Here is a 27099-nt window from a genome sequence, read left to right on the forward strand (position 1 = left end):
TCTCACTTTATTGGCCGAGGGAGCCGGCATACTGCTTCTGGGTCATGTGGCCAGCATGACTAAGCCGCTGCTGGCGAACCAGAGCAGCACACGGAAATGCTGTTTACCTTCCTGCTGGAGCGGTACCTATTTATCTACTTGCACTTTGACGTGCTTTCGAACTGCTAGGTTGGCAGGAGCAGCGACCAAGCAAGGGGAGCTCACCCCATTGCAGGGATTCGAACCGCCGACTTTCTAATCGGAAAGTCCTAGGCTCTGTGGTTTAACCCACAGCGCCACCCGTGTCCCTTTTGGAAATGTACATTCAGTTTGTTTTTTCCTTTAATTTTATGGGGGGCCTCAAGTCAGTGGGGCCCTAAGCTATAGCTTGTTTAGCTTGTACATAAATCTGGCACTGGCTCTTACTGTCCGAAAGTTCTTCCTGATGTTTAGTCGGAATCACCTTTCTTGTAACTCGAAGCCATGAGTTCGAGTCCTACCTTCCAGAGCAGGAGGAAACAAGCTCATTGGAGTCCTGCCCACCCTCCACGTTGCTTATTAAAGCATCCCTTTCACCCCAAAGACAGGCAAGATCCCCAGCATCAAAAATACTATCCGCAATATATTAACACTGATCCTCTTTGCATCTCTCTTTAGTGAGCGTTCGGTGCGAATTGCAGGCCTCACAGCTGGAAGGAAGCCACGTATCAAACGGCAGAGAGTTTTCCTTCTCTTGGAAGTGGTTTAGCAGCGCAGACAAGACCTACGAGATCAACGCTTTCCCAGCGCCGTTTCCACTCTGCCAGCCAGAAACGGAACCTCCTGTTGTCTCGACGCAGGAGCTCTGCTTCCGAACAAGAGAAGCCTGTCTGTGTGTGTTTGTGATTAACATGGTGGAGGATAATTAAAGCATTTGCGAGGAACCTTGGGTGGGATCTGTGCCAACAAAGCCAGAGTTTCTTAACTTTCCATCAAGGAATGTGGTCCCTTGCTTTCCATCTGAAAAATCCCTTCGGTTTTGAACTTGTTGTTGTTGTTTAGTCGTTTAGTCGTGTCCAACTCTTCGTGAGCCCCTGGACCAGAGCACGCCAGGCACTCCTGTCTTCCACTGCCTCCCACAGTTTGGTCAAACTCATGCTGGTAGCTTCAAGAACACTGTTCAGCCATCTCGTCCTCTGTCGTCCCCTTCTCCTTGTGCCCTCCATCTTTCCCAACATCAGGGTCTTTTCCAGGGAGTCTTCTCTTCTCATGAGGTGGCCAAGGTCTTGGAGCCTCAGCTTCAGGATCTGTCCGTCCAGTGAGCACTCAGGGCTGATTTCCTTCAGAATGGAGAGGTTTGTTCTTCTTGCAGTCCATGGGACTCTCAAGAGTCTCCTCCAGCACCAGAATTCAAAAGCATCCATTCTTTGGCGATCAGCCTTCTTTATGGTCCAGCTCTCACTTCCATACATCACTACTGGGAAAACCATAGCTTTAACTATACGGACCTTTGTTGGCAAGGTTTTGAACTTAGTGTTGCAAATAAGCAGCAGACACGATTCCAGGGTTCAGATACCTGAAGGACGATGGAGCAAGCTAGTTTTCTGCTGCTCCAGATGGCAGGATCTGAACCAGTGGTTTCAAATGACAAGGGAGGAGACAGCAGCCACACCTGGGAAATGGCTGGCTTCACCAGGTAAGGGCAGCCAATGGGACTATTTACAATATAGTGATTATTTTTCCATTGGCCTCCCCACATCACCCCAGCCAGGCGAATTGCTATTTGCAAGCCCGTTGTAGCACTGATGGCCGCAGACATAAAATAAGTAGGGCATGCAATGAAAAGCTGGCGAGATCCCCAAAGTCCAGTAGAACTCTGAGTTCCTCTCCTGTGCAGAACCCGAATTATGCAAAAGTAAGAAAACTTGGCGCACCTGAATTTGGCACGGACTGCCGGCGTGATTTAAATAACCAAGTAGAAAAAAGAGAGAGGGAGTAAATTGAATAACTGATGCAAATCAAGTTTCCCGTTTTGCAATGCATGCATTTCCTGATCAAGAGTTGCGTATGAATGGGCTGCTGTAACAATTAGAGCCATTTGGTGTGCAACTCAATAAAGCTTTAATGTTAACTTGGAATAATCCAAAACTCTGGTAATTCAGTTTGTGTGCTTGCCATGCCTTTGTTTCGGCAGTGCTGAAACCGTTCCTAATCAAAATCCCATTGAAACCACTCTGTTGGTTTTGGTGGGTCTTGTATTTTGCCCAGGAAAGATTGTGTCTGATATATATTTCACTCTGGGCTGTGTTTTGATTCACCTAAGAGCCCACAAACAAGGCTTCACATGGTGGGAAGCCTCCGGGTGCCTGTGGCAGCTACTCATTCTGTATCGCCACTGCCAACCCGCTCCCTCTCCCTCTCAGCGAGGTATTGTTTTTTTTTTTGGACTGAAGAGTGGAAAAAGGAACAAGTCTCTGCTACTTGGTAGGGAGAGGGTGATGAAATTGATGGGTGACGGTGGCCACAGTCACTAAGAGGCTTCTTATCAAGGCCAAGACGACATAGATAGGACTTCCAGGTAGGGTAACATCACCCTCCGATCAGGTTAGACTCAGAAATGTGACTTCAAGGATCCCTGGGAGTCAATTCCTCTCAAATTTCCAAAGAGGGACAGGCACTCTGCACATGTTCAGAGGATGAGGGTTTTTGTTTCTTTAAAAAATCTATCTGCCAACATTATATTAAAAACAACCACCACCACCACCAAACCTACATTGGGTTTTCTAGTTTCTAGTTTTTCTAGGGACAAAAAAACCTTCTTTGATATTTCTTCGCTGGATCCCCTGTGGAACTTGTGAAAATAGATTCTGGGGCTAAACCACCGTGACCCCAGCTCTAAAAAAAGCAGAACAAAGAACCTATGTCTCTCTTTTCCTTTCTCTAACTGTGAGTTATCGCTGGTGTGAGATCTGGATTGTGCACCGACCGCTGAATCCAGGCAGTTCTGCTTTGGATTCCGGCTTGTGACACCTTGCTACGAAGACTACACACTCACAAATGTGCCACACCTGCTGCAAAACGCCGCAACATTTCACAGTCTCACAGCCGGGTGGGTTCCCCACCCCCTTCACCTGCTAGACACCCACAGAATAGTGCTGTGCGTTGCCCGAGCAACAGGAAGCTTTCAAAAAGAGCAGCTCTCGCTGCCAGCAGCAAAAGTCCCATTGCTGCTCACAGCCCTGTTTCTCAGGATTATAGCATCATTCCAGTGGCGTAGCGTGAGGGGTGCAGGGGGGGCCGGCCGCACCGGGCGCAACATCTGGGGGTTAGGGTTAGGGGGCGCAAAATTACTTGCCTTGCCCCGGGTGCTGACAACCCACGCTACACCACTGCATCATTCACACCTTGGGACGGAGCCACCTGGGAATCGAAGCGGACTTGGGTTGGAGCAGAAGGCGGCTTGGGTCCTTCGTGGCATCAGAGAACCATAAGCCGCAATGGATCACATCTTGGACTACTGCTATGCGCTCTCTGTGGGGCTACCTTTGAAGGTGACCCGGAAACTACAACTAATCCAGAATGCGGCAGCTAGTCTGGTGACTGGGAGTGGCTGCCGAGACCATATAACACCGGTCCTGAAAGACCTACATTGGCTCCCAGTACGTTTCCGAGCACAATTCAAAGTGTTGGTGCTGACCTTTAAAGCCCTAAACGGCCTTGGTTTCCCCAGCCATTCTGGGCAGCACCCAACAGAATATTAAAACCACGAGAAAACTTCAAACATTAAAAGTTTCCCCATACAGGATTGCCTTCAGATGTCTTCTAAAAGTCAGGTAGTTGTTTATTTCCTTGACATTTGATGGGAGGGCGTTCTGCAGGTTGGGCACCACCACCAAGAAGGCCCTGTGCCTGATTCCCTGTAACTTGGCTCCTCGCAGGGAGGGAACCACCAGAAGGCCCTTGGTGCTGGACCTCAGTGTCTGGGCAGAACGATGGGGGTGGAGATGCTCCTTCAGGTATACTGGGCCAAGGCTGTTTTGGGCTTTCAAGGTCAGCACCAACACTCTGAATTGTGCTCGGAAACGTACTGGGAGCCAACGTATCTGTTATGTAGTGTAACCCATAAATGCAGGGCGAGTGGGCAGGGGGACGAGCTCCTTTCGAGGGGCAGTGCTTGCTGCCCCTGCCCCCTGGCACCACCCAAAGGTCTGAAAGGTACCCCCAAATTGTCTGCCTGAGGCGAGCCGCCCCACTCTGCCCCATTTTGTCGGTCACACTGATCTTAGCGGTAAGTGTCGCCAGTACCAAGTCCGGGCACAGATTCCACCTGCAGGAATGCAAGAATGCAGGCACGGCGAGATTTCCCGCAACGAATCTAACTGTAACGAGGAAGGTTAAAAATGGGGGCAGCCTGTGGCGGAGAGTTAGCTGTAGCGCTTGAGAAGATTAAGGGCTTATCTGTAAGTTCGTTTTTGCAAACGCTGGAAATGACTCTCTGATTATAACCCGTGCTCCACATCGCCTTCCTTTTTTTGTTTTGTTTTTTGTGGCTGATGTGTTCGGTCCCTCGCCACTTGAATGTGGGGCCCACCCAACGGAATTGGCATGTACGGGTAAAAATTGAAATTTGAATGAAAGCGATAAGGGGAGAATTGGAACTAAAAAAGAGAGAGGGAAACATTTTATAAAAGGATGTAAATGAAACCGCTTTGAGGAGGAATGGAAGTTAACCAGAAGAAAAGATGAAATGAAATATGGTATAATTATATTGTTTTGTTTTTTTAAAGGAACTGGCATGTCTGTGTGTATCTATCGGGCGCCTGTGGGGTGGACAGGCTTCACGACAGGGTTCAAAGACCTTCTCTTCAAAGACAGTATATTGCAGGAAATATGTACATCCGAAGAATGTGTCAAACGACGGCGACGATATACCAAAACGAAGCAAGCAACCCACACATTTCCGGCCTTCACATCTCCTAAAGTCTACTGCCGAAAAGGACAACCAAAATTATCAAGGGGAAATGGGTGCAGATAAGGTCCTTTCTCCCTCTGTCATAATGCTTGAGCCCTGTGGGGCCACCCAGGGAAGATGAATATTCGGGGGGTGGTGGAAGCACGAATTGTGGCACTTGAGGGAGAAATTTGGTTCTCTTCACATTTCTGTGTGCTCACATCCCTAGTTTGCATTTCCCCAAATGATAGGCAAACCAAAAAACACAGCTGCCCTGATGGTATGGACACACCTCCGAATTTTCTGCTTCAGTTCCCCAACCGAATGGTGTGTGCAGAAGGAGTGAATGTAATGTGGAAATGCATTAGGTTAGGAGAAAATCGCTTGCAAAGATGTGCATATTATCCAAAATTCACAGGAGTGTCAGAGAATCAAAGAGTTGGACGGCACCACCAGAGTAATCTAGTCCAACCCCCTGCAATGCCTCGAACCCACAACCTTTGCATAGCGAAAGTAGAGTTGCCATACATCTGAAATTTCCCGGACATAGCCAACAACTTTGCCAAAAAAGAAAAAAAAATAGCTCAACAACGCAACAACTTTTGTGTCTGGGTTTTCAGTTTCTGAAATATGGAAAGCCTAGTTAAAGCCATGCCCAAAGTGGCTTACAATATGAAAAAAAACCCTACATAATTTACATCATGGTGGCTACTACCAGTGCTTTGGGCCTCATTGAGGGGCAGAATGTCAATATGAGTAGGAAAATGAGAGTACCCCTAAACATTTTTTTAAGGGAAAAAAAAGCAGCACTGGCTACCACTGTCCTGGAACGCGGGTGTTGCTCTGGTCTAAACCACAGAGCCTAGGCCTAGGGCTTGCCAATCAGAAGGTTGGCGGTTTGAATCCCTGTGACGGGGTGAGCTCCCGTTGCTCGGTCCCTGCTCCTGCCCACCTAGCAGTTCGAAAGCACGCCAGTGCGAGTAGATAAATAGGTACCGCTCTGGCGGGAAGGTAAACGGCGTTTCCGTGTCTGTGTGCTGCTCTGGTTTCACCAGAAGCAGTTTAGTCCTGCTGTCCACATGAATCGGAAAGCTGTCTGTGGACAAACGCTGGCTCCCTCAGCCAGTAATGCGAGATGAGCGCCACAACCCCAGAGTTGTCCGCGACTGGACCTAATGGTCAGGGGTCCCTTTACCTTTTACCTTTACCACTGTCCAATAAAGCTGCTACCGTCAAGGTAGACAATACTGAGCTATATGGACCAAGAAAGCTTTCTATGGCTATTTTTGCTTATTTCCAAAGCAAAGCACACCCTCCTTTCTGGGAAAGGAAGCGGGTGCACCGGAGAAGGGGAGGGGAAACCTAGAATCATAGAATTGTGGAGCTGGAAGAGACCCCAAGGGCAATGCAGGAATCTCAGCCAAAGCATCCTTATCCTGATGACTTGGAGATTTTTGTGTTTAAAATATTTATACTTTCCTTACAAAAGTTCATGGTGGTTCCCAAACAAGAGCTACGAAACCAAAATCAAAAGCAGCAGTGTTGAAAATCAAAGACGCACAGGACCAAAATATTCAAAAACACAAGACAGTAGCAAAAAGATATGATAAAACTCCCCCCCCCAGCCTTTAAAGGCCAAAGGCTTCCCTAAGTAGAAATATTTGAACCTGGTGGTGTAAGGTCCACCCCCACCACTCAGCCCGGACAATGGGGTGGTCCACCTCCGAGGGTCTTCTGGTGGTTCCCTCACAGTGAGAAGCGAAGTTACAGGGAACCAGGCAGAGGGCCTTCAGATGTCAAGGAGATGCAAGAACCGCACAACTTTTAGAAGACATCTGAAGGCAGCCCTGTGCTTGATTTTTTAGAAATGTACCATACTTTTCCGTGTATAAGACGTGGGATTGGTTGCTGCTGCGAGCCTAAGACTGCCAGCGGCTATTTGGCATGTTATTGGTTGCTGCGGCGAGGGCTAATGCTGATTTGCTGGCGTTGTTCTAATTGGGTAGGCGCAATCCCCCCTAAAACAGATCAACAACTCTAGGGGCCACCCCCCCATTTTCCTAATTTGGAGTCCCTAAAAATAGGGGGCATCTTATACATGGGCTCGTGTTATACACGGAAGAATACAGTATTTATTTTGCTGGAAACTGCCCAGAGTGGCTTGAGAAACCCAGCCAGATGAGCAGGGTATTCATCATCGCCATCACTTAAGGCACCAGGCCATTCAGTGAGATCCCAGAGGACCAACTCTGGTGGACTTCCACCCCCACCGTGAGATACCGTCAAGAGCAGGTATTTGGTTCCTGTCTAGCTGCTCTGATGAATGGAGGGAGGAAGTCGCCAGAAGAGGAAGCAGCAGCCCAACCACACAGTGACGTGGAAACAGCCGTTGCAGAGTCGGCACCTGTTTCCTTGCACTGCCACAAGCTAACACCCAAGAGCAGACTTAGCTGCCTCTGCCAGGAAAGGTTGCTTGAAGCCTGGGACTTTTTAGCTTTGAGAAAAAGGCAAGTAATAGGGTTGCGTGGTAAGATAAAGGTAAAGGGACCCTGACCATTAGGTCCAGTCGTGACTGACTCTGGGGTTGCGGCGCTCATCTCGCTTTATTGAGCAAGGGAGCCGGCGTACAGCTTCCAGGTCATGTGGCCAGCATGACCAAGCCGCTTCTGGCGAACCAGAGCAGAACAAGGAAACACCATTTACCTTCCCACTGGAGTGGTAACCTATTTATCTACTTGCACTTTGACGTGCTTTCAAACTGCTAGGTTGGCAGGAGCTGGGACACAGCAATGGAAGCTCAACCCGTTGCGGGGATTCGAACCACTGACCTTCTGTTCGGCAAGTCCTAGGCTCTGTGGTTTAACCCACAGCGCCACCCGCGTCCCTTAGGGTTGTATGGTAGGAGTTTATAAAATCATGCATGGTCTCGGCGGCCGCTCCCAGTCACAAGTCCAGCTGCCACATTCTGGATTAGTTGCAGTTTCCGGGTCACCTTCAAAGGTATCCCCACGTAGAGCGCATTGCAGTAGTCCAAGCGGGAGATAACCAGAGCATGCACCACTCTGGCAAGACAGTCCGCGGGCAGGGAGGGTCTCAGCCTGCGCACCAGATGGAGCTGGTAGACAGCCACCCTGGACACAGAATGGACCTGCGCCTCCATGGACAGCTGTGAGTCCAAAATGACCCTCAGGCTGCGCACCTGGTCCTTCAGGGGCACAGTTGCCCCATTCAGGACCAGGGAGTCCCCCACACCTACCTGCCCCAGGAAAGGCTGATATAGTAAGTTGCCAACAACACAGCTCTGTGCAGCCTTCCCAGGTCTTTGCCATCCCGTATTTTCTGTCTCTTGATTGATTGACGATGCCGATTTAAATATGCTGCTTACTGTTTTCAGGGCCCCTTTGGGGCTGAAAAGCTGAATAGCAACGCTAATTATTCTTTTCGGTGGCAGCCGGGAGTTAGTTGCCAAGCGCGAAGTTCTGTTCGGGTGCAACCAGCTAGCCACACACGCTGCGTTCCTGGCAGACGTTAAGCCTCCACATGGAATTGCAAAGGCGGGGGGGGGGGGGAGAAAGCCCATATTGCATCTGTGTCAATCAGCCCCGGGTGATGTTTGGGGAAAAGTTCGAAGACCATCTTGCACGGCAGAACCAAATTGCCATAGCAACAGCACGAGCCGAGTGGGTGGACGTCTTGTGGTTTTTTTTTTAAATGACTCATTTTTTATTTTTTTGTTTCTTGAAGGAGTGATGGCTCCCACCGCCATCTTTCAAATTTTTATTTAAAATAAAAGGCTGAATTGCTTAAAAATAGAAACCCAAAGATACCAAACTGATTCCCTGCGAACACTGAAAAATAATCTCTTGGCTTCTCTTTAAACATCTCCCTTACGAATGTGTTGCGTGGCTGGTAGGGCAGATGCGGCGGCATCTCGGGATAAAACTGCCTATCTGAGCTCTGTAATCCAATTAATAGAAGCCTTTGCAAATAGTTTAGAAGCGAGACATCCTCTCCCATTATAAACAGCTGTGATCGCGTTAAGCTGCGCTTTTTTCCTCCCTCCCCACGTTCTGGGCGTGTGCATTCTTATAAACAAGCACAGGAAATAATACCGACTGCACCATGAATTAACTGACTCACCCACAAGTTAGCGGGAGGATATAGGGCACGACCCGAGTGTCGTTCATCAAGACAACACGCTGCATTCTGCAAACCTGAGAGTTTCGCAAACCAAGAGCCCTGCCCGCCTGCTCTGACCCAAAGAACAAAGGAGTCGAATACCCTCCAACATTCCTTAGATGAAAAAAGGGACATTTCTCATTTCTCCCCCCCAAACTGACCCTCTTAGACACCCCCGTTTTTTGTGCCCCTCCCAGTACTTCCTATCAGAAGGAGGGCAAATGCCATGATACCACCATGATACCACCGGGGCACAACACACAAGCCCTCCACCGTCCTGAAAAGAACCCTCCATTGTTATTTTATTTAATTTTGTTCCTTGGTAGATTTACAGAAAGAAAAACAAACACCAATATATGTAGTCAAACCTCATGTTGCGTCTGCTTCAGGTTGCGTTTTTCGGGTTTCGGCAGTTGCGCATTCACAGAAGTGCTAAATTGTGCTTTGCGCATGCGCAGTAGTGCCGGATCGTGACTCGTGCATGCGCAGGTGCGGGTTGCGAATGCTGCGGGTTGCGAACGTGCCTTCCACATGGATCACGTTTGCAACCCGAACATCCACTGTATTTTAGAATGGGGCATGATTAGATGCAGACACACAAGGTTTTTATTTTACTCCCTGTGCTCTGCTCCCCCTTTCTTCCCACCCAAGGCAGCCCTGCCCTCTGCCTGCACCTTAGGGCTGGCACGTCATGCGAGGCCGGGTCTCAGCAGCCTCTCCTCCTCCCTGCCTGCTCTCCAGCAGCCGCTATGAGCTACCCAAGGGAAGAGGCTGGCAGCAGCAGCCATGGAGAGGCCATGGATATTCTCTCATCGCCGCTGCTGCTCGGGAGAAGAGCTGGCTCATCCTCCTCCTTAAGCTCGGCAGGGGAAAGAGGGGCATTCCGAGCGGAAATGACTGGCAGAATCCAAGACCAGGGAGAAGAGTTGGTGGAAGAAGATTGGAGGAAATTTAAAATTTATCTGCAGAAATATTGTAAATTCTTTGAATGCTGATGACATTGAAATGAATCGCAGGGGTTCTAGCAACAAGGTAAAATGTAACATTGGATTAATAACAGATAAACTAACAGGATATGAATTTGCTGAACTAATTTCTAAAAGGGATACAAGAACGGGAGACGTGAGGAAGTCAGGAAAATAAGTTAACTAAAGATGAGAAATTAAGAAAGAGGGAATTTATGTTTTTCTCCTATATGTGTTTTTTCTTTTTTCTTTTTTCGTGTTTAATTTTTGTATTTTGTAACTTTGTATTTTCTCTGTCTTTGTATTTTTCTGAATTTTTCTATTGTTAAAACCTAATAAAATAGTTATATAAAAAAGAGGGGCATTCTGAGATAATAAATAAAATAATAATAATAATAATAATAATAATAATAATAATAATAATAATAATAAATTATTTATACCCCGCCTATCTGGCTACTCTGGGCAGCTTCTAACCGAATATTAAAAACAATACAGCATCAGACATTAAAAACTTCCCTAAACAGGGCCACCTTCAGTTGTCTGAAGTAAAATAGTTGTTTATTGCTTTGACATCTGGTGGGAGGGTGTTCCACAGGGCGGGTGCCACCACCGAGAAGGCCCTCTGCCTGGTTCCCTGTAACCTCACTTCTCGCAATGAGGGAACGGCCAGAAGGCCCTCGGAGCTGGACCTCAGTGTCCAGGCTGAACGATGAGGGTGGAGACGCTTCTTCAGGAATACTGGACCTTTGAGGCCATTTAGCCTTTCAAGGTCAGCACCAACACTTTGAATTGTGCTCAGAAACGGACTGGATGCCAATGAAGATCTTTCAGGAGTGTTATATGGTCTCGGCAGCCACTCCCAGTCACCAGCCTGGCTGCCGCATTCTGGATTAATTGCAGTTTCCGGGATCAAATCAGAAGCTGGGGTGGCTTAAGTAATTCTGGGACTGTCCCTGGAAAATAGGGACACTGGGAGGGTCTGGAGGATAAGCAGTGTTACGGCACCAGGAAACTGCCATATACAGAAGCAGAACATCTGTAGTTCAGCATTGCCTACACAGACTGGCAGCAACTGTCTAGGATTTCAGACAGGTCTCCCTTCCCTTCCTGTAGATGCCTGCGGGGAGTGAGGCTTCTGCCCCGAGCCATTGCGCCCTTCCTTGTCTCCACCAGCCAAAGGGAGTGGGCTGCTATCTACAATACTGCCTTATTTATTTTATTATACAGTACATTGGTTATTGCTTTCACTTTATGGCTCAATTGTCTCGTTAGATAGTAAAATTCATGTTAAATTGCTGTTTTAGGGGTTGTTTTTAAAAGTCTGGAACGGATTAATCCGTTTTGCATTCCTTTCTATGGGGAAGTGTGCCTTGGTTTTGGAACGCTTTGGTTTTGGAACGGACTTCCGGAATGGATTAAGTTTGAGAACTAAGGTACCACTGTATCCCATAAGTCAGCGAGTATCTTAGGGACTAGAAACCGGCATATTCGGTTAAAACTAAAGCTGGACATTTTGGCAAGTTCAATATTATACCCAACTTTCTGTGATGCACGCAGTACGATTCTGAAACTCACACAGCGGTGGATATATTGCAAGCGCTCTCAGACACTGGGGAAACACGGAAATCAAATTAGAGCAAGCGTGCAGAAAATTATTAATCCGGAGAGCTTAGCTTCTCCTGACAGGGAGAGGCCGCCAGGGCAAAGTCTCATGGAAGTCTCCACCTGGGCTCTCGGGAGACCAGGCCGCGTTCTGCGTCTAGCAATGCAGACGCAACACAATTATCAACAATTGCTGGAGCCCTCGGAGATTTCGCACGGAGAGGCTGCGTTGCCAGAGGGAAGCCTCCTGTGGGAAGGTACAACGCTTTTGTTGAGTCTGCAATGACTAAAAAAATAAAATAAAGGATGCTACCCATGAAGACCTTTTGCCACATTCCGCCCCGCTTCTCCTTTTTTTCCTGTTAAGTGGAAAAATCTGGTTTCAGATGGACAGAATAAGAGAATCATCGAATTGTAGAATTGCAAGGGACCCCTGAAGGTCATCTAGTACAACCCCCTGCCCTGACCATTTGTCCTGCTGGCTGGGGCTGACGGGAGTTGTAGTCTGACAGCTTCTGGAGGGTGCCAGGTTGGCTACTCCTGTTCAAACCCCTTTGCCCCATTCTTTAGTCCTGGAAATAACATGCTGATTTAGAACTTCAGCATCACCTGGTAGATTAGCAGGTCCCTGATGAGCTGTTTTTCTGCATGCAGGGAATGGTCAAAAGCGCCTGCTCCCTGCAATGCCTGCCATCTCAAGGAAAATCTAAAAAAATGTAGTATAAACACTGACAACTGAGAAACACTGGCCTGCGAGCGCTCCAGTTGGAGAACAGCCTTTGCCAAAGGTGTCATGGGCTTTGAAGACACTCGAACTCAGGACGCAAGGGAGAAACGTGCTAAGAGGAAGGCACGCCTGGCAAATCCACACCATGATCAACGCCCACCCGGAAACCAATGTCCCCACTGTGGAAGGACGCGTGGATCCAGAATTGGCCTCCACAGTCACTTACAGGCTCATTGTTAAAACCGTGTACAGTGGTACCTCGGGTTAAGTACTTAATTCGTTCCGGAGGTCCGTTCTTAACCTGAAACTGTTCTTAACCTGAAGCACCACTTTAGCTAATGGGGCCTCCTGCTGCCGCCAGAGCACGATTTCTGCTCTCATCCTGAAGCAAAGTTCTTAACCTGAAGCACTATTTCTGGGTTAGCGGAGTCTGTAACCTGAAGCGTGTGTAACCCGAGGTACCACTGTATTTGGAAGACAATCTTACTCAGCTACAGGTGATTGCCAAAGAAGGAGGAGGAGGAGGAGGAGGAGGAGGAGGAGGAGAAGCCCTGTCCTAACAGGAATGGAATCTGTGCATGCAACCTGTGCAGAAGGGTGTCATTCTGCACAGCAACAAAAGAAGAGTTGGGCTGGATTAGACCCAAGGCCCCTCAGATCCAGCATCCTGCTCTCAGATGGCTTGTGGTTCCTTCCAGAAAAGGTTTTCAAAGGCGTAACACCTCTGGAGATGCAGAGGGTCTTCTAGTGAGGTAGAACAACGTGGCCTTATGACTTTGTCTCCTTCTATAATCCCTGCTATGCGTGAAGACCAGTAGTGATGTATGGAAGTGAGAACTGGACCATAAAGAAGGCTGATTGCCAAAGAATGGATGCTTTTGAATTATGGTGCTGGAGGAGACTCTTGAGAGTCCCCTGGACTGCAAGAAGATCAAACCTCTCCATTCTGAAGGAAATCAGCCCTGAGTGCTCACTGGAAGGACAGATCCTGAAGCTGAGGCTCCAAGACTTTGGCCACCTCATGAGAAGAGAAGACTCCCTGGAAAAGACCCTGATGTTGGGAAAGATGGAGGGCATAAGGAGAAGGGGACGACAGAGGACAAGATGGTTGGACAGTGTTCTAGAAGCTACAAACATGAGTCTGACCAAACTGCGGGAGGCAGTGGAAGACAGGAGTGCCTGGTGTGCTCTGGTCCATGGGGTCACGAAGAGGCAGACACGACTAAATGACTAACCAACAACAACAACAACATGCAACACCAGTTTCGCATGCATTCAAAGAATGCCCAGCTGTGCATGTGCGGGCCTCTTTCAGACTCGGAAGGGGGCATGGCAGGGCATAATGGGGTGGACAGACTTATGTGCTCTCCACTGATATGTACAATGACCCAGAATGTAACTCTTGCACAAAACGGGGGTTGCCTGTACTTCCTCTTGTCTGTCCTGCATCTTCCAACATTCAGCTTCACTCGATGTCTACAAGTCCTAGGACTCAGCACTACAGCTGCAAATATAACGTTTTGAGTGCATTACACAAACGTGACACTAGATGGCGATGGTGAGCTAATGGCAAATTCAACATATTTTCAAAAACCTTTTTTCAGAGCGTTTTTTTATATATGTCTAGATTCAGCCCTAGTGTTTTAAGAAAACCTTTCCACCATCCATTTCCTCTGTGCCATGCATAATTTCATAAATTTCTACTTGCCTGTTCTCCAAAGTTAAAAACCCCAAATGCTGCAAGCCTTCCTCCTAGGAGAGTCTCGCCGTCCCTTTGAACATTTGAGCTGTCATTTTCTGAACCTTTTCCAACTCTACCCTTTTTGATGTGACTTATTCCAAAGGCTGCTGCACCACAGATTTGTATAACGGCGTTGTTATAGCAACGGTTTCATTTCTAATCCCTTTCCCAATCCAACAGGTCTTAACCTTACAGAAGCAATACTGGTTCTGCTTCACCAAGACTTCTTCTTCTATATATGTGGGAATCTATCTTTAATTGTGCTTTTCACGGGTTTTCTGGCAACAGACATTAAGCTCACCAACTTGTGAGCTCCTGAATCCCTTTTAAATACCGTATTCTTCACTCTATAAGATGCACCCGACCTGCTTGGCAGAGGGTTGGACTCGATGGCCCTTGTGGTCTCTTCCAACTCTATGATTCTATGATTCTATGATAAGACGCACCTAGTTTTTGGAGAAGGAAAACAAGAAAAAAAATATTCTGAATCCTAGAAGCCAGAACAGCAAGGGGGATCGCTGCACAGCGAAAGCAGCAATCCCTCTTGCTGTTCTGGCTTCTGGGATAGCTGCGCAGCCTGCATTCGCTCCATAAGACGCACACACATTTCCCCTTACTTTTTAGGAGGGAAAAAGTGAGTCTTATAGAGCCAAAAATAAGGTAACTGCTGCTATATGGAAGTGCATTTTAGGGAAGCTCTTATATGGAAGCTGAAATTAGGGAATAGTTACTTTTTTTGGAAGCAATTTCACTTCTGAGTTCTTTATGACCTCTCGGATCGATACCAACCGAACCTGATCGTTTGTTTTTCATTTGTCAATAAAGCTCAGAACTTTGCCTAATATCATGACCACAGTTGCTCAGACTTGCTTCCTGCGAAAGTTTGCTCAGATACAGGAATCTGCCCTGCATCTTCCATTGTGTAGACAGATGGAAATAATTAATTCAATTATAACTGAATAGCCCTCCAGCCCTCTGGAGAGATTTAACTACTTTCGTCTTTTCTTTTCAACTTCCTCTTTCCCACTCCCTTCATTTCTGGGAAGTTTCTCTTCCTGACGTCAAATGTGACTCTGCTGCTCTTTCTTAGCAACTGTCTATTTGCAGATACAGAGCACGAGACTCTCAATCACAGGGTTGTGGGTTCGAGTTCCACACGGGCTGGACTAGATGACCCTCGTGGTCCCTTCCACTTCTGCAATTCTATGCTTCTATATATTGAATCGATAGGATTATAGTCACTGTTCCTGCTCGGGTCAGTAACATTTACATCTCACACCAGGTCCTGGGCATCACTTAAGATGGAATCCAGGATCAGCTCCCCTCTGGCCAGTTCCATGATCTACTACTCTAGCGTAGAGTTATTTAGCTAGAAAGTTGAAAGGGTGAAATGAAGAACTTATCCAAAATTAACTTTTGCCGCCTTCTTTCCAGGCAAAGGTAAAAGGAAGGAAGTTGTGAATAAGCCTTAAAATTAGCTGCACTTGCATAACTCGCAACATTTCTCTGATGAAAGTAGGGATGTTAATAATAATAATAATAATAATAATAATAATAATAATAATAATAATAATAATAATAATTTCTTGTTTATACCCCCCCCCATCTGTCTGGGTTGCCCCAGCCACTCTGGGCAGCTTCCAAAATAGATAAAAACATAATAAACCATTAAACATTAAACAACTTCCCTGTTCAGGGCTGCCTTCAGATGTCTTCTAAAGGCTGTATCTTTTTATCTCAGGAGTCACATAACTCCACACCCTCCAACATTTCTCCGATGAAAATAGGGATGTCCTAAAGCAGGGGTCAGCAAACTTTTTCAGCAGGGGGCCGGTCCACTGCCCCTCAGACCTCGTGGGGGGCCGGACTATATTTTGGAGGAAAAAAATGAATGCATTCCTGTGGCCCAGAAATAACCCAGAGATGCATTTTAAATAAAAGGACACATTCCACTCATGTAAAAACACAAAACACGCTGATTCCCGGACCGTCCGCGGGTCGGATTGAGAAGGCGATTGGGCTGGATCCGATCCGGCCCCCAGGCCTTAGTTTGCCTATGCATGTCCTAAGGATAAGCGGGATCAAATCAGAAACTGGGATGGCGTCTGTAAATCTGGGACTGTACCTGGAAAAATAGGGACACTGGGAAGGGCCTATAAAGGTAAAGGTTCAGGGACCCCTGACCATTAGGTCCAGTCGTGGCCGACTCTAGGGTTGCTGCGCTCATCTCGCTTTATTGGCCGAGGGAGCCGGCATACAGCTTCCGGGTCGTGTGGCCAGCATGACTAAGCCGCTTCTGGCAAACCAGAGCAGTGCACGGAAACGCCGTTTGAACTACTAGGTTGGCAGGAGCAGGGACCGAGCAACAGGAGCTGACCCCGTCGCGGGGATTCGAACCACCGCCCTTCTGATCAGCAAGTCCTAGGCTCTGTGGTTTAACCCACAGGGCCACCCACGTCCCACAGGAAGGGCCCGTACTTGTGATTTAAAAAATCACATGTGATTCTCTAAGAGTGATCTGCAACACACTATCGGGTGGTTCACATAACTACAACAAATTGAAAAAGAGCCTCCTGGATCAGACCAACGCCCCATCGAGTCCCACAAAATTCGTTTATGTTTTTGCTTTCTTAGATCCAAGGAAACATACTTTGAATAGCATCCGTTTGCCAACTCCCTGTCCCTCTGAAGAGAGATACCACTTGCAGAAACAGAAATGAGGTCCCCCCCCCCCTCCTTAAATGACGCTGATTTCACAAGGAACAATGGAGCAGAGATCCGGTAGCGCCAGCCCTGGCATGGAGGAACTTGATGATACAGAAAACTGTGTGCTGTTAGAAAGATCCCATTATAACCAGCCCTGGGGGGCGAAAAATAGTGCCAGCACATAGTGACACACTCTTTTGGAACAGAGATGGGGGGGGGGGGAGATACAAGACTGAAAATCCAGATATTATATTCTGCTATGTGACTTGGTTGCTCAGTTCAGTCTTTTTGCATGGTCTTTTATATATTGTTTTATGGGTTGTCACTTCACTGTTATTTTTATCGATTACAGTCTGGTAGTTCTTTAGTTATCTCAACTAGGGCCAGGGCCTTTTCAGTACTGGCCCCGACTTGGTGGAACGCTCTGTCCCAAGAGACCAGGGCCCTGTGGGACTTGACATCTTTCCGTAGGGCCTGCAAGACGGAGCTGTTCCGCCTGGCCTTTGGTTTGGACTCAGTCTGACCCTTATGTTTCCCTCCCCTTATGGTTTTGATTTATGGGCTGCTACTAAAATGAGGCTGCATTTTAAATTGTATTTTAACCCATATTTTAATTAACTTTTTTCCTTTCCTTTTACGTTTTATTGTAATTTTATTGGTGTTAGCCGCCCTGAGCCCAGTTCTGGCCGGGGAGGGTGGGGTATAAATAAAATTTTCTTCTTCTTCCTCCTCTAAAATAATGCTTTTTATAGTGTTGAGCTGAGTTCATGGCACCAAAAAAAGTTCAAGAACAATGGACCTAGTGGAAGACTGGAAAGACAGCTGTTGCACAATTTGCAGGCTGTTTTCGGGGCAGACACTGACGTGGACATCTGAAAACTGGGCATTTTCATGCCGCAATGTGTCTTCTGAGCACCTGCGGATAATTTCCTTCCCTGCTAATTGCTGCCCTGAGTTCCGATCTCGCTCATCTAACCCTGTTGAGCTACGACAGCCGGGTGCTCTCTGCATTTTCCGGAAACAATGGAAGACCTTTTTTTGGCTTTGACAAGCTTTTCCAGGATAAAAAGGTCTCCGACTTAAGGTGTTCATTTTGCACGGCTTTAAACCTATAGTTTAGTTGTTGCTTTCTTCTGTTTTAAAAACTATTTTTAGAGGGGTTTTAGATTGCGGGTTCGTCAGTCGCCTTGGGACATGCAAAGAAGGTGATCGGTTCGTAAGTCATGGTGGTGATATTTTCTAGAGATATCAGGTGGTATGCAATGCTAGTCCTACTCAGAGTAGACCCACTGAAGTCAATGACTGTGTTCTGCTTCCACAGTTGGAGGCAGCAATACTACTAAATCCCAGTTGTGGGAAACCACTGGAGGGGAGAGTTGCTCTTGTGTTCGAATCCTGCTTCCTAATTTCCCACTGGTTGGCCACAGCGAGAACAGGATGCTGGACTAGATGGGACACTGGCCTGATCCTGCTGGCTCCTCTTATATTCTTAACACACAGGACTAACATTTGTTTAGTCGTTTAGTCGTGTCCGACTCTTTGTGACCCCCTGGACCAGAGCACGCCAGACACTCCTGTCTTCCACTGCCTCCCGCAGTTTGGTCAAACTCATATCAGTAGCTTCGAGAACACTGTCCCACCATCTCGTCCTCTGTCGTACCCTTCTCCTTGTACCCTCCATCTTTCCCAACATCAGGGTCTTTTCCAGGGAGTCTTCTCTTCTCATGAGGTGGCCAAACTACTGGAGCCTCAGCTTCAGGATCTGTCCTTCCAGTGAGCACTCAGGGCTGATTTCCTTAAGAATGGAGAGGTTTGATCTCCTTGCAGTCCATGGGACTCTCAAGAGTCTCTTCCAGCACCATAAGTCAAAAGCATCAATTCTTTGGCGATCAGCCTTCTTTATGGTCCAGCTCTCACTTCCATACATCACTACTGGGAAAACCAGAGCTTGAACTATACGGACCTTTGTTGGCAAGGTGATGTCTCTGCTTTTTAAGATGCTGTCTAGGTTTGTCATTGCTTTTCTCCCAAGAAGCAGGCATCTTTTAATTTCGTGGCTGCTGTCACCATCTGCAGTGATCATGGAGCCCACGAAAGTAAAATCTCTCACTGCCTCCATTTCTTCCCCTTCTATTTGCCAGGAGGTGATGGGACCAGTGGCCATGATCTTCGTTGTTTTTTTATCCTGAGCTTCAGACCATATTTTGCGCTCTCCTCTTTCACCCTCATTAAAAAGTTCTTTAATTCCTCCTCACTTTCTACCATCAAGGTTGTGTCATCTGCTCAGAACACGGCTGGATGCAATGAAGTCACCCCATTAGCAAAAGAATGTTCTGCATAGACCACAGGACTTCCTCTTCCTTCTCTTGCGTGTTTGCTTTATCCCTCCCAATTTTGCTCCAAAGGGTTGGGGGAACCCCAGGACACATTTGGGGGGAGGCATAGGGGGAGAGGAAGTCCCACTGTGCAGGCAGAAGAAGAGAAACATCATTGGGCACAACCCTTTATTATCCAGCGGCAACAGGGCCTCGTCGCCGGGATGTGTTTCTACCACTTCCGATGTAAACCGACTTTCTCTTTTAATATCAGGGGCTTAATCCTGACTTCCCCGTCTCAGCCTCCTCCAAGATGTCAAGCGCGTGACCGGGTCTGCAATTGCCCTCTGCTTTGTCGCTTCCCTGCCAGAGCCACAGCTGTCTTTGTGGGACATTCTCCATTCTGCGCACATCAAGAATCTCCTCCAAGGTGTGGCCTTTTGAGCAGTGTCTGAAGGAAATCCCTTCGCTCGCCTGTCAATCTCTGAACAGGCTGGCTTCACCCAAGCTCTCAGGACTGAAGCTGAATGGCGCACACAGATGTACACAACCGTTTCAGCAGGGCAAAACTGCACCAGAGCTTCAGCCTGGACCGAGGAACCTCCAGATGTTGGTGGACCTCAACTCTCATCATCTCCCTTGCAGCCAAGAAGGCCAAGGGCAACAGACCCTTTCAGAGTCCCTATTTCCCAGGGAGAGTCCCAGATTTACAGAAGCCGTCCCGGTTTCTGATTTGATCCCAGAATGTCCCGCTTTTCCTTAGGATGCGTCTATTTTCACAGTAGAAATATCGGAGGGTGTGGAGTTATGCAACCCCTGAGCCAAGGAGATCAGTAACCTTCAGAAGAAATCTCAAGGCAGACCTGTAGAGGGAAGTTTTGTAATGTTTACAGCTTTATTATGTTTTTATATATCTTAAAAAGCAGAGACATCACCTTGCCAACAAAGGTCCGTATAGTTAAAGCTCTGGTTTTCTCAGTAGTGATGTATGGAAGTGAGAGCTGGACCATCAAGAAGGCTGATCGCCAAAGAATTGATGTTTTTGAATTCTGGTGCTGGAGGAGACTCTTGAGAGTCCCATGGACTGCAAGACGATCCAACCTCTCCATTCTGAAGGAAATCAGCCCTGAGTGCTCACAGGACAGATCCTGAAACTGAGGCTCCAAGACTTTGGCCACCTCATGGGAAGAGAAGACTCTCTGGAAAAGACCCCGATGTTGGGAAAGATTGAGGGCACAAGGAGAAGGGGAGACAGAGGACAAGATGGTGGGACAGTGTTCTCGAAGCTACCAGCATGAGTTTGACCAAACTGCGGGAGGCAGTGGAAGACAGGAGTGCCTGGCGTGCTCTGGTCCAGGGGGTCACGAAGAGTCGGACACGGCTAAATGACTAAACAACAACAACAATATGTTGGAAGGGACGCGGGTGGCGCTGTGGGTGCGATGCTCCGGGGTTTCAGGCAGGGGGGTCGTTCCCATCCCTACCTAGAGGATTGAACCTCTTACGGCTGAGCTGGATCACTTCCCCCCAAATATCCGTACTGAGTCAGACCGCTGGACCACCCCATGAGGCTATAAGGCCCACACAGCGCTTTGCAAATTAGGAGAGCTATGGAAATGATACGCAGGAACAGCGTTGAATCAGGGGCTACAGGCAGGAGCCAGTTCCCATTTCAGCTTCTAACATGGTGATTCACACAAAAAGCTGCCTTACATTAGGTCAGACGAGCCCACTATTGCCCACTCGGACTGCCAGCAGCAGGTCTCCAGGGCCCTGGGCAGAGGAGCAGACATTTCCCGCCCTCAGCTGCAGATGCTTTTAACGGGAGACGCAAGCGACTGACCCCCGGGACTTTCTGCCCACAAAACAGGTTCTGTATAGGACTTCCACAAGACGCATATCAGTAGATTAGCAAGCCGCTACTTAGAAAATCTGTTCCAGCATCTGCCCAGGGGGAGATCAGACCAGAAGCCCTGGAAGCTAAGTGCCAAGGCTCTCTCCCATCGCTCTCCAACCTGGTGCCCTCCAAATGTTGTTGGGACTACAACACCCATCATTCCTGACCACTGGCTAAGCTGGATGTGGATGATGGGAGTTGTAGTCAACCCAAGACCCTCTACTCCAGATGTCCGCAAGGCCACCAGTTGAAGACCTCAAGTTGGGGTTCTACCACCACAACCCAGAATCCTCCTGGTCCCGGAAATCAGGTGATCTCAGTGAACCAATCCAGTGCTGTTGTGCTCTATAAAAGTTCCCACATAGGCCCACTCAGTTCGGGAAATTTGTTTTTTTTTTTATAGATCTTCCCACTTCCATGGATTGATAGCTAACCCTCTTTTGGGATTAGAATAGAATTGGCTCAGTTGGTTAGAGCCTGATAAATGCAAAGGTTGCAGGTTTGATCCCCGTAAGGGGCAGCTGCATATTTCAGGATACTGCCTTATATCACTGGCCCATCTTAGCCAGCATTGCCTACACAGGCTGGCAGCAGTTTCCCTTGTTTTTTTTCTCCCAGCCCAACCTGGAGAAGTCGGGGATTGAACTCGGGACCGCCCGCCTGCAAGGCGGATGCTCTGTCACAGAGCTACAGCTTTTCAAATCCTTGTCATCACCCCATCTTGTGAGCACATGTTCCTTTCGGCCTTTGGGGGCCCATCAATTGGGCCATCCCAACATGAATTACTATGAGAAGCAGGGACATGGGTGGCGCTGTGGTCTAAACCACTGAGCCTCTTGGGCTTGCCGATCGGAAGGTCAGCGGTTCGAATCCCTGCGATGGAGTGAGCTCCCGTCACTCTGTCCCAGCTCCTGCCAACCTAGCAGTTCCAAAACACACCAGTGAAAGTAGATAAATAGGTACTGCTGCGGCGGGAAGCTACTGGCCACATGGCCCAGAATAATAATAATAATAATAATAATAATAATAATAATAATAATAATAATTTATTTATACCCCACCCATCTGACTGGGTTTCCCCAGCCACTCTGGGCGGCTTCCAACAGAACACTAAAATACAATAACCTATTAAACATTAAAAGCTTCCCTAAACAGGGTTGCCTTCAGATGTCTTCTAAAAGTTTGGTAGTTATTTTTCTCTTTGACATCTGGTGGGAGGGCGTTCCACAGGGCAGGTGCCACTACCGAGAAGGCCCTCTGCCTGGTTCCCTGTAACTTGGCTTCTCGCAGCGAGGGAACCACCAGAAGGCCCTCGGAGCTGGAGCTCAGTGTCCGGCAGAACGATGGAGGTGGAGACGCTCCTTCAGGTATACTGTCTGTGGACAAACGCCAGCTCCCTCGGCCTGAAAGCGAGATGAGTGCCGCAACCCCATTGTCTCCTTTGACTGGACGTAACCATCCAGGGGTCCTTTACCTTTTTTTTACTATGAGACGCAACCAGCAGAGATGTGTGGAGAGTTGTTACTTTCTCCAGAGCAGTTACCGTATTTTTCGATCTATAAGACGCACCAGACCACAAGACGCACCGAGTTTTTGGAGGAGGAAAACAAGAAAAAAAATATTCTGAATCTCAGAAGCCAGAACAGCAAGAGGGATCGCTGCTCAGCGAAAGCAGCAATCCCTCTTGCTGTTCTGGCTTCTGGGATAGCTGCGCAGCCTGCATTCGCTCCATAAGACACACACACATTCCCCCTTACTTTTTAGGCGGGAAAAAGTGTGTCTTATAGAGCAAAAAATACGGTATATTTTACAAATGCTTATCAAGCCTTCCTTAGCTGTCCGCCCCCCCCCAACCAAAAAAACCCCTCTACCACTGTCTCCATTATGGAGGCTTTCGGAGCACGCCACGCCCACCGAGGTGATGCAAAGCATCTCTGGAAAGCAGAAAGGGGAGGAAAGACAGAGAAGCCAAGTGGCTTTCTACCTCATCTTTAAGCCAATTGCATTTCAGTTCCATGCACGGCCATATGGCACAAAAGAGGATTTGAATCAGAGGATTCCATGAAATCCGGTTAATATGGAAGGAATGGCCGAATGGGTGTGGTATAGGACCCCCGTCGCGGAGTCAGAAATCAAGAGGCAGATGTTGCCATTTCGAGATCCACGCAGACACCTGGCAGTGCCAAACCATTGCACAGAGAGCATGCACCCTGAAATAACAGGCTGGTCTTTTCGCTCAGGGAACAGCTGGTGAGTTCCTTTTTGGATGGTGGCTGGACTGAAGGAGAGGTGATCAAAGGGACCAGCAAGTTTGAGAACCTGGCCAGGCAATCCTTGCAGAGAAGCAAAGTCTTCCCAGGCTCTTTTTAAATAAAGCAAAGACCGCCCCCCCTCGAAGGCCCTAATAAAACTCTCCTCCTAAGAGACAACAGGTATCTTTGTCTTGGGATGAACTTGTGAGCGGAGAGGCTAAGGACCATTGCGCTTTATGGGTTGTAATAGTCGATTAGCGCAAAATTAACGGGGGGCGGCAAACGAGGCGGAGGGAGTGTCATTTTTTAATTGCCTCATAAACGCGGGGGTTGAATCCCCACCCGAGTTTCTTCCCTCCCACTCCCATCTCGAGAGTCACAATATCTGCCTCCTCCCCTCTTCCTGCCCTGCCTCACCTCCGCAAAGCTGAGTTCTCAGCATTCAAAACAAAAGATGCTTATTTTGCTAGAACTCACTTCTCTTTTCCCTGCAGTCGCTTCTTCCTTCTTAGATCTCTGCCCCTTACGGAACCAGAATTCAAAGCGTTTCCCCATCTCAGAGACTTGGGTTCAACCATCTTCTACTCTGCACCCACCTAAGAATTAATCTCTCCCCAACCCTCCTTTTTAGGAAAAAGGAGTAGAAAGGTGAAGTTTGGACTGTTCTGCCTTGTTCTGTAGGAGGGTGGTGTGTGTGTGTGTGTGTGTGTGCGCGCGCATATATTTGTGGTGGAGCTGCTTGAAAAGCTGATCTCCAGTTTTTGTTCTTTTTTTTTTAAATGATTTTTAAAAAAATGAAAGGCAGGAGAAAGGCCAGATCTCATTCATCCAGGATTAGCAGGCAGGCCAAAGTCTTCTAAATTCAGTCTTTGTTCCCAGAGGCTGGACCCTGTGGCATGACCTGCTTTGTCAATGGCCACTCACCCTTTTGCAAGGCTTGGGCTCCTTCCACAATGTCAACATCCTGTAGAGTCCCCATCCCAGGTCATTTTATGAATGGGCTGGTGGGGTGGAGGTGAGGGGTAAAAGAGTAGGCTAGGCTGGTTGGCCCTGAGTCAGACTGCCCGTTCAATCTGCCCACCCAGTTTTAATGCTCATCTGTCCATCCACCCACCCATCTTAAAAAATAAATAAACACCAGAGTCTTTCTCTCGGCAGTTTGGCAATCTTGAATTCGTGCACGCTGCCAGCAGAACACAGCTGCCCACCCTCGCCCACCCGTTTGCCATCAGAGCAGTAATACCACCTACCACTGCCTAAAAATAAAAAATTAAAAATCTGCTAACACAAGAGAAATATTTCCAGGAGAAGGAGCCAATATGCAGATTTTCCTCTCCCCCCCCCAACTTAAAAGAATTGAAAAAGGCAGCTTTTCCAGCTGGAGAAGGAGGAAACAACTTTAAACAAAGCCGAACAGAAGGATTTAATATATACACATATTGGGTGGGATCCCAATGCTTGCCACGAGTTTCAGTATCTGAATCAGACAGACAAGACTCTCCGGATCAACATCACCCCCAGCATGAGACATGGGAGGGGAGTCCAGGCATGCCAGAAAATGCTACTTGCTCCGAACAAAGAGATTGCAAACAGATCCAGGTGGGAAGGGGTCCCTCGCCCACCCAGGAAGATCCCTCGCAGAAAGGAGGGGAGGGTGTTTTTTAAAATATATATATATATAATAATTCACGTGCATTGCAAATTAGGCAGAGCGCTGGCGATGCAACCACTCCGGAGTGACGCCAAATTAAATTAAATGCAGTTTTTGCAAAGAGCCGTGAGGCGTAAAGTGTGAGTGTGTGTTTTGTTCTCTGGCTGAATGAAAAAACACCACCACCACACACATTCCCATCAATTTCTCTTGCTCTGGCGGGGAGAGACGTGTTATTAGACTCCCTCCCTCGACATATTCCCCGGTTTGCAAGATTCCTTCCCCAACAGAGGATCCTATTTTGCTTGCAAGAAATCCGGGCAGGATTTGTCAGCCCACCCCAGTTGGCGTCCCTTGTGAAAACCCCGTTTGCGCCTGGAGGCGCCACAAACCCAAAGGTGGAAAATTGGAGAGATAGATCGATCGATCGATCAGATGCATGCATAGGAAACGAGGCTGCCCCTTGACCATCGCGTTGGAGAAAAAGGAAGAAAACCTACAGCCCAGGAAGAAAAGGGATAGAGACACCCCCCCTAAGCACGTTTAGTGGGCTTTCGCCCTCTCTTTTACCTGGATGAAGATTTCACAAACCGGAGCGCACAGCGGAGTCCCTCTCCTCCCCTCCTGGATCCAGATGTGGTCAGAAGCAAAATGCCCCCCTCCTTTCCTGAGTCCCAGAGCCGGGAGTAGCAGCAACAGCTGGATCGCTAGAGAGCTGAGCCGAGCCTCAGATGCGAGTCCCCACCCAGTCTGTGTGTGTGTGTGTGTGTGTGTGTGTGTGTGTGTGTGTGTGTGTGTGTGTGAAATCAGCTCCCCGTTGTACAGGAAACACGGCAACTACCGCTTCCTCCTCGAGCTGCTGTGTGATGCTTCTCCCTTGCAGCCTCGTTCTCTGTTCTCTCCCGCCCCTGAAATCCTGGAGAGCTGCTGCCAGCCCGTGCAGACAGCACTGAGCCGGGCAGACCCCATGCACTGACTCACTCGGTAGAAGGCATCTCGCTGGGTTCCTTGCAAAGGGATGTTCCCTGAGATTGGAATCGTAGAGTTGGAAGCGTCCCCCCCCAAGGGTGATCTAGTCCAATTCCCCCCCCCCCCGATCTTTTTGCCCAACGCAGGACTTGAACCCAGGACCCTGAGATTAAGGGGCTCCTGCTCTACCGACTGAGCTATCTGCTAAGCTGGAGTAGACCAGGCAGTGGCTCCTCTGGCACAATCCTCAGCATCGCCGGGTAGGACTGGGAGAGCTGCTGCCAGCCCGTGCCGACAGCACAGAGCTAGGTGGACCTGATGGTCTGGCTCAGCACAAGACAGTGTCTTATGTAAATAAAGAGGAAGTGGGGCTAAATATAGCTTGAATGCAGAAACTGCTGGGCGCAAGTGTTAGAAAACAAGAAATAATAATAATAATAATTTTTATTTATACCCCGCCCTCCCCAGCCAAGGCCGGGCTCAGGGCAGCTAGCAAGCAATAATAAAAACAAGTTGAATGAATACAACTTAAAAACAAGATTAAAATACATTAAAATATTGAAACATTAAAAAATTAAAATGCAGCCTCATCACAGGAGGAGAAAGGAAAAAGAAAAAAGAATGAGAGGGAGGGAATCAAATTGGCTCCAAGCCAAAGGCCAGGCGGAACAACTCCATCTTACAGGCCCTGTGGAAAGAAATGAGATCCTGCAGGGCCCTGGTCTCATGAGGCAGAGCGTTCCACCAGGCCGGGGCCAGTGTTGAAAAGGCCCTGACTCTGGTTGAGGCTAATCTGACTTCCTTAGGGCCTGGGACCTCTAGGGTGTTGCTATTTATGGACCTTGAGGCTCTCCGTGGGGCATACAGGGAGAGGCGGTCCTGTAGGTACGAGGGTCCTAGGCCGTGAAGGGCTTTAAAGGTCAAAACCAGCACCTTGAACCTGACCCTGTACTCCACCGGGAGCCAGTGCAGCTGGAAAAGCACTGGATGAATATGCTCCCATGGCAGAGACCCCATGAGGAACCGTGCTGCAGCATTCTGCACCCACTGGAGTTTCTGGGACAGCTTCAAGGGCAGCCCCACGTAGAGCGAATTACAGTAGTCAAGCCTGGAGGTGACCGTCGCATGGATCACTGTGGCCAGGTCGGGGCGGGAAAGGTAAGGGACCAACTGCTTGATGCGG

General features: G+C 48.2%; 1 protein-coding gene across 1 annotated transcript in view; it reads right to left on the minus strand.

Annotated features, from left to right (window-relative positions):
* The window catches only part of GNG2 (G protein subunit gamma 2), a 73316-nt gene extending 47462 nt beyond the window's left edge, over positions 1 to 25854 (minus strand). Inside the window, exon 1 of the mRNA XM_083516331.1 lies at positions 25518 to 25854. The gene's annotated coding sequence lies outside the window, so the exon portion shown is untranslated. The remainder of the gene's footprint in view (positions 1 to 25517) is intronic.
* Positions 25855 to 27099: the final 1245 nt, after the last annotated feature.

The sequence above is a fragment of the Podarcis liolepis genome (assembly GCF_965112155.1).
Source record: "Podarcis liolepis genome assembly, chromosome: 1".
Taxonomy (NCBI): Eukaryota; Metazoa; Chordata; class Lepidosauria; order Squamata; family Lacertidae; genus Podarcis; species Podarcis liolepis.